Here is a 16,399-nt window from a genome sequence, read left to right as displayed (position 1 = left end):
GCACAGTGGACCACAAGAGCGAATGGTCCACGAGATCGAAAGCACTGCTCAAGTCTGCAAAACATAAAAACAAATTGCCCCCCTTCAATAATGTGTATTTACTAATAAGCAAATCAAGATTAACACATTGCTCTAAAGTTCCAAGGCCCTTCCTAAATTAATATTGCACTGGAGATAAAATCTTATTGTCTGAGGCCCAGGTTTCCAACCTTTTCAGTAAAATCCTGCTCATAACCTTTATAGATGAATCTAGCAGGGATATTGGGCGATAATTGCATGCTTCAGAACGAGAACGCTTTTTAAAAAGAGGAATAATCAATGACTGACCCCAAGAAGGAGGGAAATCTCCTATTGCTGCCACATTTAAAATCCTAGCTAAAATCGGGGCCCAGAGGTCCGGTTCATCTCTGTATAAATCAATTGGGACCCCATGAGGGCCTGGTGCTTTACCTCCCTTGCTGTTTAGTAACCCCTCACGTACTTCTTCTATACTAATTAGCAGCGGTAAAATAGGCCATGTAAAATCATAATTTGGAGTTAAAATTGAAGCCTCCCTATCTGGGTTAAAAATATTGGAAAAGTGCTCGATCCATGCATTACAATTTACATGTGAGGTAAGTTCAGGCATACAATCATTTTGTCTCCGAAAACAACTTACTATTGTTTGTGTCTGCGGCCAGGTTTAATTTTACCCACGCTTCCTCTTGAAGCTCCTTTCTCCGCACCTTAATAACTAGCCTATATGTGAGGCGTAGGTCATGAATAAGTGTTTGATTGCGGGGTTTGGCACTTAGGGCAGATTTCAAGTTATAAAAAGCCTGGGAGCATTTTTTATCAAACCAACCTACATTAGTCTTTTTATTACTTTTAGTCCTCCTGGTAAAGGTACGATTAATTATATTATTTATCTTGGAAAAGATATTAAGTAATGTATGTGGGTGGACCTCGTCGATAAGACAACGGTCAATTTCTTCCCGACATTTCATTACCACCTCCCTTTGGGTCTTTGCAGGATCTACTCCATCCCATTTGATACTCATGCCGTTGGGTCTTATTGGAATAATGTTGAAGATACATTCATCAGTGTTTTTTAATTTGTTTCCCCAACATAATAGTGAGATAGAAATACTGTTATGGTCACTTACCACCTGTTCAGAGATCCAAAAATTTGAATATAACCCATTACAAGAAATTAAAATATGATCAATATTACTGTCAGCATTTCGACCTGTAAAAGTTGGACATTTAATATTACCCCTTCTCTTAGAGCAATCAAGTAAGTCAAGATCAAATTTTGCCATCATGGTATTTAGGGTTGAGCCGTAGTCTCCATGGGAAAAATTTAAGTGGTTAGCATTAATGTCATCCGCACTATAATGACCATTCAGAAATCCACATGTCTTAGACTGTGCCAACAGGCACACTTTAATGTTGAAATCTCCGACCCATACTATAATGGCCAGTTTGCTAGAGAGTGCCAATACCCTATCTATCTCTTTTTCTAGGGCCTGCAGTGAAATCCCCCTACTACTGGTAAAAATATTGTGATAATAGTTAATCAAAATAAGATCTTTACCCCTGCGGAACTCAATCCGCATTACCTGGCTATGCGTATATACTGGGGAACAGCCTTTGATTTTACACCCAATTAATTTAATTGAGACAAGTAGCAGAAGGCCACCCTTTGCTCTTCCCGCCTTTGGTAAATCTGCACTTAACCAGTATGTTGTATAACCCTCAACATAGATCGCGTCTTTATTCCATGTTTCCTGCAGGCAGATAATATCATAGCCTGAGGTAATGAAATCCCTCCAAAATGGTGTATCTAGCTTCTTTCCTAATCCTGCTATGTTCCAGGTTACAAGCGTATAGCCATCTTGGGTGGCAACCTCAGTCGATGGATTTCGGGTTAGAGGATTACTACTATTGGTAATTGGGATTATCAGCTCCTTGGGTGATATTAATCCAGTATTCTGTTCCTCCACATGGGGTTTCTTATACTGCTTCAGTGTGGTCCCCTTGCACTCTAGAAGTCAGTCATTATCTTCCAAAGAGCTGAGTGCCTGAAATCTATTATATAGGGGTACTATTGTTATGTAGGAATCTAGGACCCTAGTGTAATGTTTCCGTTTCATGCCCTTATATAAGTATAATTCACCATATCCTTATATAGGCATAGAAATCATTACCTTATTTAGTATTAGCCTATGCAGCCCAAATACGGCATGGCTACTTCCACTAAGCTCCGAGAATCCACATCGATTTCTTGGAAAAACCCGCCTTCAGCAGTCAGAGACTTCCCCCTCCTTGCATATTAATTTATCCAAGAACTCCTAGAGTTTTCAAGGAACTGAGGTTTCAATGACGTTATTATGTCCAATCTTACGTCAAACTTGGCATCTTCAAAGTATAAATATGCCTACATTTGCCCAGTCAAACACAGGGTGGTTTAAGAGCAGATCAACTGACTACTTGCCCGAAGCCCTGCTGCTGCAAGTGCCGAAGGAAGCCGACCCTCTGACTGACGCACTGAGACGACACTGTCTTTTCTCTTGCCGAGAAATCCAGCTCCGGTGTTTCCAGGCTACCCTTGCGGGTTGCTGGGAGATCGAGTCCTGAGAGAGAGATACAAGACCTCTATCATTCTAAACCAAGGTACGGAGCTGATTAGACCCTTAGAGAATTCTTGGAGCAGATTCTTGGCAGCAAAACTACTAGACTTAAACTACACCACACTTACTCCTCCCTCGTACTAGACCTAGGTTAGGTACACCGGGGTAGGCGTATTTTAGAAGGACCAGTTCAGTACTTTTAGCCGCTCTTTTTTCACTGTATGTATTTTATGCATTTTATGTATTCTATGTTTATGGCTTAGAAACCATATCATGCTTTTGCAGTACTAATTTATAATACTATTCGTATTATATACCTTGGGGCAGATTTATGTTGGGAATGCGCCACGTTTGCCTCACGCAACTGCGGCGTAAACGTGGCGCATCCCTACAACCCATTTACAACGTGACGCATCTAGGCAGATGCGTCACGTTATAAAGCCCTGCGCCACTTGTGGGCGTTCCGGCGCAGGGTGGGCGTTCCGGGGCAGGTGCGCCTCGCAAAAGTGGCTGAGTGAAATCTATAAGATTTCACTCAGTCACTTTCAGGCCAATGCTTGGTCAAAACCCTGCGCCTGCTTGAAGCAGGCGTAGGTCTTGACGCAGCATTGTAAAGATGGGGCACCCCCGAGCCTTGCTGGAGCCGCATCGCGCTTGTGACGCAACTCCAGCAATGCGCCACTTTTACCGCACAGATGCGTCACACATCTGTGCCATTTTTGCCCCATGGTGCGCCGCATTGTAAATGCGGCGCACCATGGGTGGCGGAGCAGCGGCGCAAAATAACTGGCGCATCCCTGGGGATGCGCCAGTTATCATAAATCTGCCCCCCTGTACTTCTTAACTATCATTTCAATTGTAGCAGTGCATTTCTTATGCTTCAGAGATAAGACTGTTCAATAAATCCTTTTATTGAAAACGCCAGTCTCTCTATTTCTTAGCAACTCTGGTGAAACGAAGCACGCACAAGTGACTGAGTGAAATAGCCGTCTATTGTTTCCACGACTCTAGAGATACGTTTCATTCTGGGGAAACAAAGTTGTCATGTTATATGGTTGTCAGAGACTAATCCCTTGTACTTTCGAGAAAGTTTCTAGTGACCTCTGAGCTAGCTGGCACTCACAATTAAGTTTAATATATTCGGCAGAGACCTAGTCGACCGCAGTCCTACGTCTAAGCTGCAGTATATATTATTCCAATGCGCAGAGCCTATTGGGAATATAGGAACTACACTAAACTATAAGGCAGGGGGTTGTATTGGCGGTATGGTCCTCTGGTTGAAATTACAAGAGTTTGAATTAGGGTTATCGGTGTTATATCTCTCCATCAGGTGTCTATAAAAATATCCCAGAGGCAAAAGGGTTGTATTAAAATCCCAACATGAAGGTCGTGGGGCACTTAATAAGGTGTTTATTATTATACAATCACCTTCACATCTTTTGGTAAGAGGGCCGATCCACCCCACCCTTTGGGTCAATAGAATCTGTCCGGCCCGTTCCACAGGGAAGCCACAATTTTTAGATAACCAATGAAGTGTTTTGTTTTTAAGTGTTTTGTGGGTTTCTAACTGATCTTCTCTGAGTTTTGGCCCATTTGTAAGAATTGCTACATAAGCCCCACATTCAGGCGGCAAGTTAATAGATGCGGGGGGCTTATTTGAGCTACGTGCCAATGAATCCACTGGTCCTAACCCCCGTTGCTTGATCTTCTCCTAAGTTCGGATTATCATTTAACTTGATGGGTATTATTATATATATATATATATATATATATATATATATATATATATATATATATATATATATATATATATATATATATATAATTATATATTTCTTGCATTTATAGGGCGCACAGCTACCCAACAAAGGGTTCCCCGGCGCACTAGATCCAATTGTTAATATGGCTTCAGAATACTAGATATTAAACAGCCACGTTTTTAAGGCCTTTCTGAATTTAATGTAGCTCAGCTCAGACCGAAGTGTATGTGGCATTGAATTCCAAAGTGAAGGTCCAAGGAATGAGAAGGACTTGCCACCCATGCGTGACAGCTTGATCTTTGGAATTTCAAAGTGGTTGGCCGTGGAAGACCGGAGGAACCTGGAGGGATGATAGGGGCGCACCAGGTTTTGCAGATATTTTGGAGCGGTATTGGTGGCAATCCTGTGCATAAAGCATAGAGATTTAAACTTGACTCGGTTTTCAATTTTTAACCAATGTAGCTTCCTGATATATTTAGTAGTTGGAGTGGAGATGGGAATTTTCCATAGTAATCTAGCTGCTGCATTTTGTACTGTCTGTAGCCTGCGGACAGTGGCTTTATTTGTCCCCAGGTACAGAACGTTGCCATAGTCTAGCCTCAATGTTATTAGAGCATTGACAACAGTTTTCCTGGTTTTTTCAGGCAGCATCCAACAGATTTTTTTTAGCCATTTTAATATGGCGAAACAGGTAGCCGAGGTTTTTACCGCTAACTGATGCAAATTGAGCGAGTCATCGATGATGACGCCCAAATTGCGAGCGTGCGTGACAGGGGTAGGGGGGGTGCCCATTCCAGATGGCCAATGTTGGGGTCCCCAAAGTTCTTTATTTTTTCCCAGCACGATTAGCTCGGTTTTTTCGCCGTTGAGTTTTAAGAAGTTTTTATGCATCCATTCAGCGATTTTACAGAGCCCGAGTTGTAGAGAAGAGGAGTTGTCGGAGTCTGCAGCTGATAAAGAAAAGAGCAGCTGAGAATCATCAGCGTAAGAAAACATTAGGATTATTGTCACCTGTACTAATGGTGTTATTTCCTTAGAAGTTCTTCCAGGAAATAAATGATTCATGGATGCCTTCCCAATACCATGTTCCCTAATTGTTTGAAGTGCTAATGAAGCCCAACTTCCACTACCAACTGAAATGGGCAGTTCATTGGTCATATTTGTGGTGGTGGGTACCCTTGGGTGGAGTTATTGGTCTCTCAGACTACATTTATCAATTTGCCCACTTAACTTGTGCACTTCCCTAGCTAAATGATCTACCTTCTCGTGCAGTGGCCTAAGAAGCTCTGTTAACTTCCCAAACATTGCTTCTATACTTAAGTCACCTATAACATTATCAGAGCCTGATTTACTATTCAAGTTGGCTAAGGCCCCCTGTGTAATAATTTCCTTATCCTTTTTGGCCCCCAATTTTCCTTGCCCTGTAGTTTCTTTTTATACCCTTTTGTTAATATTGGGGAGGCCGGAGAGGGCACCGAGATGGGTAAATTAGGTGTTGCCGAAATACGCGAGTGCTCTTCATCAGTACAGAGTTCATCATCTAATACATCTATTGTAGCTGAGGGGGTTGTAACCAATGCTGGGGTGATTGATCTTCCCTTACTAACTGAGAGGGGATCATCACTTAGACTGGCCTGTTCATTAAACATTATACTAGATCCTCTAGATAAACGTCTTTCCGTGCGGTCGATTTCTTCAGCTAGGACATTAACTGCGTTTGCCAAATATGTGTCAATAGTAGAAAGAGTTTTCTCTAGCAAGGGTTTTGGTTGCCGTTTTGCCTTATTGTTGGGATAACTGTAATTCAGTTCCAAATTAGTACCTCTTTATTTCCACTCCTAGTCCAATCGGCAAGTTAGAGAGATGTCCCAGCCCGGCCTCAATCTGCTACAGACGACCCGCCCTTTGCCCGGGCTTAGCCCGGTGTTCACCCGCGCGCGTCCCGTGACGCGGGAGTCCGTGAAAAGCTAAATACCCCCAGGTGATGCAAGGGGAGGGGCTGGCAGTCCACTCACAGTCCCGCTGGTCTCGGTGCTTGGAGTCCTGCCCCCACTGCTGCTTGCCCACTGGCCTCGGTACGTGAAGCGTCTCCCGTGAAGCGGGAGGTGCGCAAAGTTAATGAAGGCCCCAGGTGATGCAAGGGGAAAGCTGTCAGTCCACTCATGTTCCCGCTGGTCTCGGCACTTGGAGTCCTGCCCCCACTGGGGCATAAAGATCACGAGTCGGGTGGCGGTAAAATATCCCACACCACTGAAATATTGCCAACCGAAGCAAATAAACGCATCTCAGCCCAAGGTTACACAACGGGAAGCCCTCAACGCTGGAGCTATCTCGGCCTCTTCCAAAAATATTATCCATTCTTCACGGGACTAAGACTGGCTCAAATATAATTTCAACAAGTGATGGCATAATCAAAGTCACGTCAAACCCGGGCAAAGGCACCCGGTGCTGCTCAATACAAAACACTTCTAGTGAAGACTGGTCTTGGGTGCCAAGAGCCTTAAATCAGAATTCCTAACTTCAGCTTCTACGCAATTAAGAACTGCTCATTGCACCGGCAAATGGAGCGACCAGCCACAGACAAAACTGAGAAAATCGTCAGACAGAGCGCGACCTTTATGTCCTGGAACGTAGCAGGACTCGTAAAATTACTACAAGAGCCGACGAGGAGTGGACATAATGTGTATTCAAGAAACGTGGGCCATTAAACCAGTTTCAATAAGGGGATTCACGGACTATCATTTGCCAGCTGTCAAGGAGAACATGTTCGGCAGACCATCAGGAGGCATTTCAGTATATATTAGGCTCTCTCGGAAAATACAATACAGTGAACTAAAAACATCATCAAATATGTACATGGCAGGCATCCTGAAAGGATTTTCAACAAGTAAGGGCCCAATTACAATTCTGCTAATCAATTTTTACTACAACCGACACGGCCCGAGAGCCAAGGATAAACTCTCTCACTTAATATGTCATATTGAAAATCTTCTCTTACAATTTGCTCACATGGAATCAATAATCCTGGGGAACTTCAATACTCACAACATTGGGTTAGGTCAACAGAAAGTAACAACTCTTTGGCCACAGAGGCCTTTAATACACTTATGCATTCCTACCAGCTGTCATCAGCTCACTCCTTACTCTTAAGGAATACGCCAGGAATCCTTTGCCCGCCCACGTATAACAATCGCACCACCATTGATTATATTCTAGTAAGCAGTGAGCTACAGAGGCTAATGACAGACTACAAAGTTGAACAACGCAAGGACAGTGATCATGCTGCATTATTAATTAACTTAAACTTCACAGCAGATACCCACTCCACGCTAAAACAGGTAGGGGCAACAAATGGCGATGAACTGTTTACCCTGATGAGGAGGATTAAATGGGGCACGGTGCCTACTAACAAGTTTAAGGAATGGAAAAAAGCGTGGGCTGATGGGCCATTAAACGAAACAAAAAGCGGCAAAATAAAAGAATGGGATCTACAAGGGGGAATAACAAATAAAACCTATAAATTCCCCATGTACAACTTCGGCCACATCCCCGCAATTAAAGAAAGTGCTAGACAATTAAGAACTAATCGAAGGGCCTACATGAAATCCTGCTCAGCTTTGGACAAACGACAACTCCAAGAAAAAGCTAAATCGCACTCGAAGCAAGTATGGGCCGCAAAACGGGGTCAGATCGAGGCGAAATGGCTAAAGATTTTTGGTCTACTGAGCCCCAGCAAAAGGCAAGAGTTCTGGCACTACCTTAACACCTTAAACCAAGGAGGCATTCAGAGGGAGAACTCAATTGACTCCGCCATCTGGGCAGCACACGTGAAAACATTGTATAATGAGGAAGGTGGCACAACTCCATTAAACAAAGACCCGGGTATTATGACTCAATTAACCAACTCTAACAATTGCACAAAAAATGTGAAGCAGTCGACTCTATCAGACAAAAAGACAGTTAAAACAATCCTAAAAAAAATTAGACCCAATGGGGCGCCAGGACTCAACAGCCTGTCAGGGTCTCTTTTCAGGCATGATATAGACTTCTGGACTGACAAGCTGACTGGGCTATATGCTGAATCTCGATTGACGGGGAACGTCCCCGAATCTTGGAGAGGATCTCTACTTCACCCCATTTATAAGAAAGGGCTGAAATCTAAACCACAAAACTACCGCATGATCGCCCTGCTTGACATCGAAGGAAAGGCCTATGCAAGCACCCTACTACTGGACCTCTCTAAGTGGGTTAGCAAGGAGGGCCTCCTACCCTTTTATCAAACAGGGTTCAGACCAGGAGCTTCAACAGTGGACAACATCATAGTGCTCTCATACCTCTCACAGAGAGCTGTGGCGCGAAACACTCTCCCGATCGTTGCCTGTTTCATCGACTACACGGCGGCCTTTGATTGCGTCGACCGTTCGATTCTCTGGCAGAAACTGGAAAGTTGCACCATCGATCCCCCCTTATGAAAAGCAATTCAATCACTCTATTCAAACACCTGGGTTAGAATCAAGTTATCAAATACGGCAGCCTTGGAGAAAATTGACACAAACTGTGGATTAAAGCAAGGCTGCGTGTTAGCTCCGATGCTGTTCAATTTATATACCGCAGACCTGGGCAAAGCTCTACTTGGAGCATCATTAGCAACTCCACGGATCGGTCACACGAAGATACAATTATTACAATATGCTGATTACTTGGTGCTCCTAGACCATACTAAAACCGGCCTACAAAAGGGACTAACGTCCCTGGATACTTACAATGTCAAGAACAAACTGACTGTAAATCCATCAAAATCTAAAATAATAATCTTTGGGCCCTACCCGAAAAAAAACCTGACAAAATGGAGGCTAGGAAAGTTATCTTTGGACTGCACACAAAATTACAATTACTTGGGAGTTTGGCTTAGCGAGACAGGGCGTCCAGGAGTACACCTGGACAAAATAAGGGCAAAATGGAAAAGCATTACATATGCCCTCGGCAAACTGCATGCCACCTTACATAGCCCTACAACAACGGCAATTCGAAGAGTACTAAGGGCTAAGCTAATACCTTCACTGAATTACGCACAACAGGCCTTCCCTGGTAAATTATCAAGTTCACTAGAAAAAATCCACTGCTCAGCATATAAAAAGCTATTCCATCTTCCAGCTTGCACCAGAAACAACTTAGTGCGACTAGAGTTTGATTTGATCCAACAAAAATATGAAGAACTGGCCTTAATGAGCAAATACTTCTTTCTCGCCACCGCAGCAAGAGAGAATACTCTGAAAATTTCCATAAGAAGTATTTTTCTGGAACCAGATAACCCGTGGTCAAAAAGCCTCCGCGCCGCCAAAGAAGATCTGCAACTCACAATGGAAAACTGGGATCCTGAGTTAATCAAGTACGCTGCTATTAAAAGCTCAACAAAAAAACAGGTACGCCTCTGCTCACGCACCTCGGATCTGGCTTCTTTGGATTCAAGGGGCTTTCATGAGTCTTTAAAACTCCCTCATACAGAACAGAATTCCAAACTCCACCTTACCCAAGCGGTAGGGAAACAGGCGTTGAACAGGATCTTAGCGCTCAGATTACACCCTCTCCCCCTTAAAGACCTCTACCCTTCGGAGTGCCGTCTATGTAAATACAAACATGAGAGCTTTGCACACATCTTGTTTTGCTGCCCGGCGTTGTCCTCAGAGCGTAACCTTTACCTAAAGCCAACTCTACTTAAAAACGGGATTAGATCCATAAAAGAGGCTGTTTATCACCTGTTAAAGACATGGCTACGTTCAGTACATTTATCCAGCAGACACGCCGGAAACTGATGGACTCTCATAGCTAGACTATTGGCCCGATATGAACTTTCACATCATCCAGACCACCCAGCCCTTATGACCGAGACCAGTTCAACATTAACAGTCGTGCACAAATGGTCTAATGAACTTTACATTTTTAATAACATTTCTTTTAAGTTTCTTTTAACTCAACAATAATGTTCCCTTTGTAATTCGCTGTCTTATTTTAATGGTTTTGATTAACCACAAATACATTTTATTCATTCATTCATTCATTCATTCACTGCTGCTTGCCCACTGGCCTCACCCAATGTTCCACCATACCATCCAAACCTGGACTCCAAATTTCTTCTTAAACTTTCCACCTCATGCTTGACATCCTCCAATGGCCTTCATGTCCTAACTTGATAATGTTCTTGCACATCCAAATAGGAGGTACAAACCTATCTCCTCTTAGGAAAATACCATTACAGAAGGATAATTCCTCCTTTACCTTCCAAATGTGCTAAATTCAGCTTGCAATTCCCATTCCATTGGCCACCCATTTACAATTATTTTTTTTACATCCAACAGCACCACATCTTTTTTCATTTCCTCTATCCATTTCACCTCAGAGAACTCCAACCCATTTGCCACATCTCTGTTCCTACAACACATCACATCTTCATACATGTACGCCACATCACGTCCACTCTCATCCATTTCCTGTGCGTTGCACGATTCCACTGGTAACTGAGACAATTCATCAGCAACACAAGTATTTTTGTCTGGAACACCTACAATATCATAATAATACATTTGCAACTTTGAAGCCAATCGTGCTAACTGCTCTTATATTTTTCCCACCTCCTGCTTTTGAAATATTCACTAAAGAGTTATGGTTTGCACAGATTTTGAATTTCCTGCCCAAACATACACCCTGAAACACTCTACAGCTCAAGCTGGAGCGAGTAATTCTTTCCCTATCATTGAAAATCTTCTGCCCACTTGTGTCAGGGTGCGAGATGCATATACAACCACCCACTCATTGCCATCCTTTTTTAAGGATAGAACAGCTCCTACTCGGTAACCACTGGCACCCACAGATTTTTTTGTTTTGTAAAAATATATCTTTATTTATAAAGATTTTGGTGCACAATACATTTTAACCAATCCCTTGTAGGGTGGTGCACTTTTTACCAGTCCAAAGTGTGGTGCTCGCAGACATGTACTTTGGTGGTTTCCATCTAGATTCATTAATATATTAAGACTTACCCCATGTTGGGGGGTCTTTTATGACGCTTTTATTAGCCATTTGGCCCACTCTTTATATTTCCATATTTGGCTAGCTTCCGCCTGGCCTAAATTTTTAATGTCATACATTACATATATCATTGCTATATATGCAATATATATAGGCGGCGGTAGGGTCATCCCGAGGAACCAATGGGGCCGCGCCTGCCTCCTTGCACAGCCGATGACGTAGGCTTCGGAGAACGATCCGGGGCCTAGCGCAGCCTTTCTTCAACACCGCGGCGGCCCTCCCCATGCTTCGGGGACCGCAGCGGCAGGCAGCAGCGGAGACTTCACTTAATAGGCGCTGGGGCCACGGCGGGGATTCAGGCAGCAAGGCGCACTCTGTAGCAGCGCCCAGAGGGGATCCGCACACGCGCACAAGTCAGGCAGCCTCCGGGATTTGCAGCGCCCGGGTCGCAGCGGTGTTGGCAGACTAGCGCTTTCCAGGTCACAGCGCTCCAGCTCAGGTACCGGGCGGTGGCCGTGATTATGGCATGCAGCGCAGTTTAGACAAACAGCACTCAGGAGACAGCAGTTCTGGTCCAAGTAGCGCTTAGGGATCACAGCACTTCGGGGGCTCAGCACTTTAGGGGGGCCGAACAGTTCTTCCAGACACTGTTTAGGCAGCAACAGTTCTGGACAAAATAGCGCTGGGGGTACAGCTTAGGCAGGGCAGCGCTGGTGAGATGACAGCGCTTGGGAGCACAGCGCAGGCAGTAAGTGCTGGTAACCTGGTTGATCCCCCAGCAGTGCTCATAGCAGGCAGGTGCTTCCTGACAGCGCTTGATGGTCACAGCGCCTTTCTTGGGGGATGGATGGCAGGTCCGAGTGTAGGTTCTTGGGGGGAAGAAGGGGGGTTGAGTTGGTGGCTTCAGAGGCAGGATGGTTCCCTGCAGCACACTGGAGGTGGTTCCCTGGGTTCTCCCTCGCTGGGCTAGATCAGCAGGCTGGTAGAGTCCCTCATCTAACTTAGGAACAGCAGTGCCTAGGCCCAGTCAGTCCCCAGTAGTGTAGGTTCCTCCCCTAGGCCCAACCGCCTATACTCCTGTAGAGGTTCCCCCAGGTCCTGTGGTGCCCCAACCGACAGCCAGGTTTCCCTCCTTTACTCCTATACCCCTAGGTCAGGTGACCCTCTAAAGGCGGCAAAGCATAACCCCTCCCAGGGCTGGAAGGTCCAGGCGCTTCCACATATTAAGCTATGGAAAAAAAAGGCGGAATGGCAGTGATACTGTAACATGAGGTCCCAGCCTGCTCCTAACTACTAGTGCGTGTCTACAGAGGCCACTCCGCAGTAGCAGGGGCCTGTGGCAGCCATGTTGGTGGGAGAGAGCACCTGCACCTCAGCACTGTTTGGCAGTGGTAAGGTGCCCAGAGACCTAGGTCCAACAAAAGACTGTGGCAAAAATAAAGCAAAAGGGACAAAAAAACTGGGTAACACCACCTTAGCGCTGACAGGTCTAACACGCTCCATGCTGGTGCCATCTCCCAGGGAGAAATAGTTTCCTGTGTATGTGCTTGTTTGGCCAGCCACTGCACAGCCATCATTGTTAAGAGTGAGGGAGAGAGAGAAGGTGCCCGGCTAGGAATGGTGAAATAAGAAACCCCCGTTCAATTCGGTAGCACTCGGTCTGTTGTCCCGACACTCACTGTTGAGCTCCTGGTCGTGTGGAGCTCGGGTGGGAGGCAACGGACGTGCACTCGATTTTACAGTGGGGGGGGGAAATCCGGCGATGGAGCGCTATTCTTCCGACACTGGGCAGTCTAGTCCTGCGAATGTAGGGCAGTAGGGGCCCCGAGGTGGAGTCGTCACAGCAGGCAGGGGTGGCGGGCGGGTGGACGTGCGTCACACGGGTTCCAGGCTCAGGTGCGAGATTCCCTCAGAGGTGGGGGGAGCCCAGCCGGCCGACGGGCTCCTGATTGCGGTAAAATTGGAGCAGCCCTCGGTCCTTTCGTCCCTACAGCTATGTGCAGTGACCAGTCGTCCGGATGATGCAGGTGTCCCTCAAGTTTGGTTTTCCCAGGTAGCGCAGCCTCACTCTGGACAAGCCAGATACGAGTCCCAGCCCCTTAGTTGGCCTTCCCCGAGTTCTCCCTGGACCCCTCCTCCCTCCACTCGTCGGTGCGCAGCCTGGTCTCAGACAAGCCAAGGAGTGCAGTCCCTGCATCTTCAAGTGTTGGGGATCGGAGTCAGTCCTCCCAGCTAGACCCCAGACTAGGTGAACCTACCTGAATCCACCCCCATTACAAATAACTTCAAACACGGCGCATTTACAACCTTATTCTTGATTGCTACAAACTTCTCCTTGTGTTCTTGCCAACAACGTAATGTCGCATTTTTCTTTAATAACGCGTATTAATTATCCAACATATATGGAACGAAGCTTTTGGATCATCAATGTCCCAACAATGACACCTATAGATTATACCAATGCTTTTTAGGTCTCGCGTATAGCGCTACTGTGCAACGCACTGCCATCGCTCTGAGAGGCATGCTGTATACACCATATTGGGTAAGCTTAGTTTAAGCTCCACCCACTCTACACCCATGTTTTGATTGGGTTACATCATAAATGCAGTGTTATCATTGGTTTTCCCATTCTTAGTCCCTCCTCTTAACGGTCATGTTGCCATTTGTAGCCTTCCGAGGCTATCAGTCCCTTTTACCGTAATGCAATTTTTCCTTGTTTTCCCCCCTCGCCTGCAGTCCGTCACTTTTCAACCTCCTGTACCCCTCCCCCCGCCCCTCCTGTTTGTGCCTTTTTCGACTCCCAAACTTTTTTAAAAAAATGAAATAGGGCTTGTGTAAATAAGAGTCCTATTGCATTCATAAAAGCTTATTTTTCCTGGGATTGGTTGACTCAATGCGCACTCTATTTTGCCTGACTTCCTCCCGGCCTGCCTCTCACTTCCGTTTCTCTTGTCCTTCCTCTGTTTGTCATCACTCTGCCGACTCGTGAAGTACTTCGACGCACTTCTTCAAATCATGATAATCGATGCCTTGATCCTGTTAGTTATTTTGAAAACGTGTGGTGTTTGTTTTTCCAATATTCATGGTGCGGTTTAGAGGAAGGCTGTGACAGGTTAGAAAGAGGAACCAGGGACGGCTTTTGGAACATGGAGGCTTTGGTAAGCCTTGCAAGACGCCGAGCTGAAAGCGGCAGTGGTTGGAGAGGTGAATCTATTTGGGGAACGACTTGAAGAGCCTTTTTCTAATTTTACATAAACAGTTCCCCCACTTTTTGCTTTAATAAAACAACCAGCACGACTCCTGAACAGTTAGTGCCGACCTTGAGGGGTCGATAAGGTGCCGCCAGTATTTCGACGCCATGATGTGGGAGGCAGGGAGAAACAAGCCAGGGTGTCTGCGCCCTGAAAGAAATGTAAATGTAAAAGTGTTGTCCTTCTGATAGAAACTTATATTTAAAAAAAGGTTTGCACTAGGTCTGATTTTATATCACAAAACACAAAATTTGGAAATACTTGTTTTATTTGACACTAAATCTCTTTGCGCATATTCTTTATTATCGTTTGTAATACAATTTTTAAAGGTATACTTTGGATATTCACAGCTCTTACAATCTGGGACTTTATACAACTGTGATTGAAAGTGATCATTGCTCCAGCCAGGATTCATTTCTGCAGCTATGTGGTTGCATCTGCGGGGATGGAATTAATCAAAGAGCTGTCGTACATTGCCCTCCGATTCCTTTAACTTGCTTTAATTCTCCATGAAAGGCGTACGTTACATTTTCTACGTATTTACCTTAAGATGAAAGGTAAACAAAATATTGCAAACATTTTTTTAGCCACGTCTCTGGCCCGCCTCCTCATTCCATACTTTTGTTCTGCACTTCAACCGCTTGCTGGGTTATCATACGTCAGAATCACGTAGCAGTTTCTAGGTGGGCGTCCTTTGGAGCCCCACCCCCTCACACTCCACCTCCTTTGCAGAAGTTCTCTAGTTTCCAAGGGCCAACCAAGTGCAACTAGCTCCAGTGTTTGCCTTCTGGCACTTGCACTGTCCTTATGGCACCAATAGAACAACTAATCCCATGACACAGATAAAACATTCCGGACGGGATAAGTAAAGCATGTATCTGTAAAAGACTTGAAAGAATTCTTTTTTTGTAGGGGTCTCCCACTGTCTTTCTATTCAAGCTTAAGGCACACCTGCAACCACAATGTGCGCTTGCAACCAGTGCTGAGACATAACTCCCTGATTTCCAACAAAACGGCATTTCGGAAAGATTGTCACCTCTCAACGCCGCTCAGCGCTCCAACATCAGAGCTAATGTAGCACTTTTAATCGGAGGGGTACATTGCCAGAGACAGATGCTAGGGGAAGCTCATAGAAACATATGTGTAAGGCACCTCGGGTTACTTCGTTCCAACCGCCTGTCCGTGTTCATCCTTTTAAGGTCACGCGTAAGCTATTCCTGCTGTAGCGCCTTGAGAGCCTGGCTGACGCGCTCCCAATCTTGTTTTACATACTCCTCTGCTCGTCATGTGGTCTGATCGCGTGTACTGTAGTGCATGATTCGGACATTATTTTGTGGTAGGGTGGGATGGGTTAAGTACGCTTGATGCAGAGCGTAGCAGAGAATCTGTAGCTCACGTTTGAATCTTAATAAGGGGAGAGAAGTTGGCATGATGGCTAAGGCGCTCGACCTCGGACCTGGGGAACCCGGTTTGGGTCTCGGTAAGGTCGCCAAACTTCCTGTGATTCTGGGCAAATCACTTATTCTCCTGTGCCTAACAAAATGAATGTGTGTCCTTGTGTAACGTAACTGGTGCTGTGTAAAGCGCTCCGATACCCGCAGTGGCGGCTGGTGAAGTTTGAGAATGGTAAGGCTAGACTTGCCCTTTGGGGATTGGAGCATGTAGGGAGATCTCTCGCGGGGTGCGGCATGGTATTTTCGGGGAGGCCCGTCACCATTTTCTGTGCAAGTCTAATTTTTAAAAATCTGAT

Source organism: Lissotriton vulgaris, chromosome 1_1, assembly GCF_964263255.1.
Source record: "Lissotriton vulgaris chromosome 1_1, aLisVul1.2, whole genome shotgun sequence".
In the NCBI taxonomy this organism is placed as follows: domain Eukaryota; kingdom Metazoa; phylum Chordata; class Amphibia; order Caudata; family Salamandridae; genus Lissotriton; species Lissotriton vulgaris.
Note: the sequence above shows the minus strand (reverse complement) of the source record.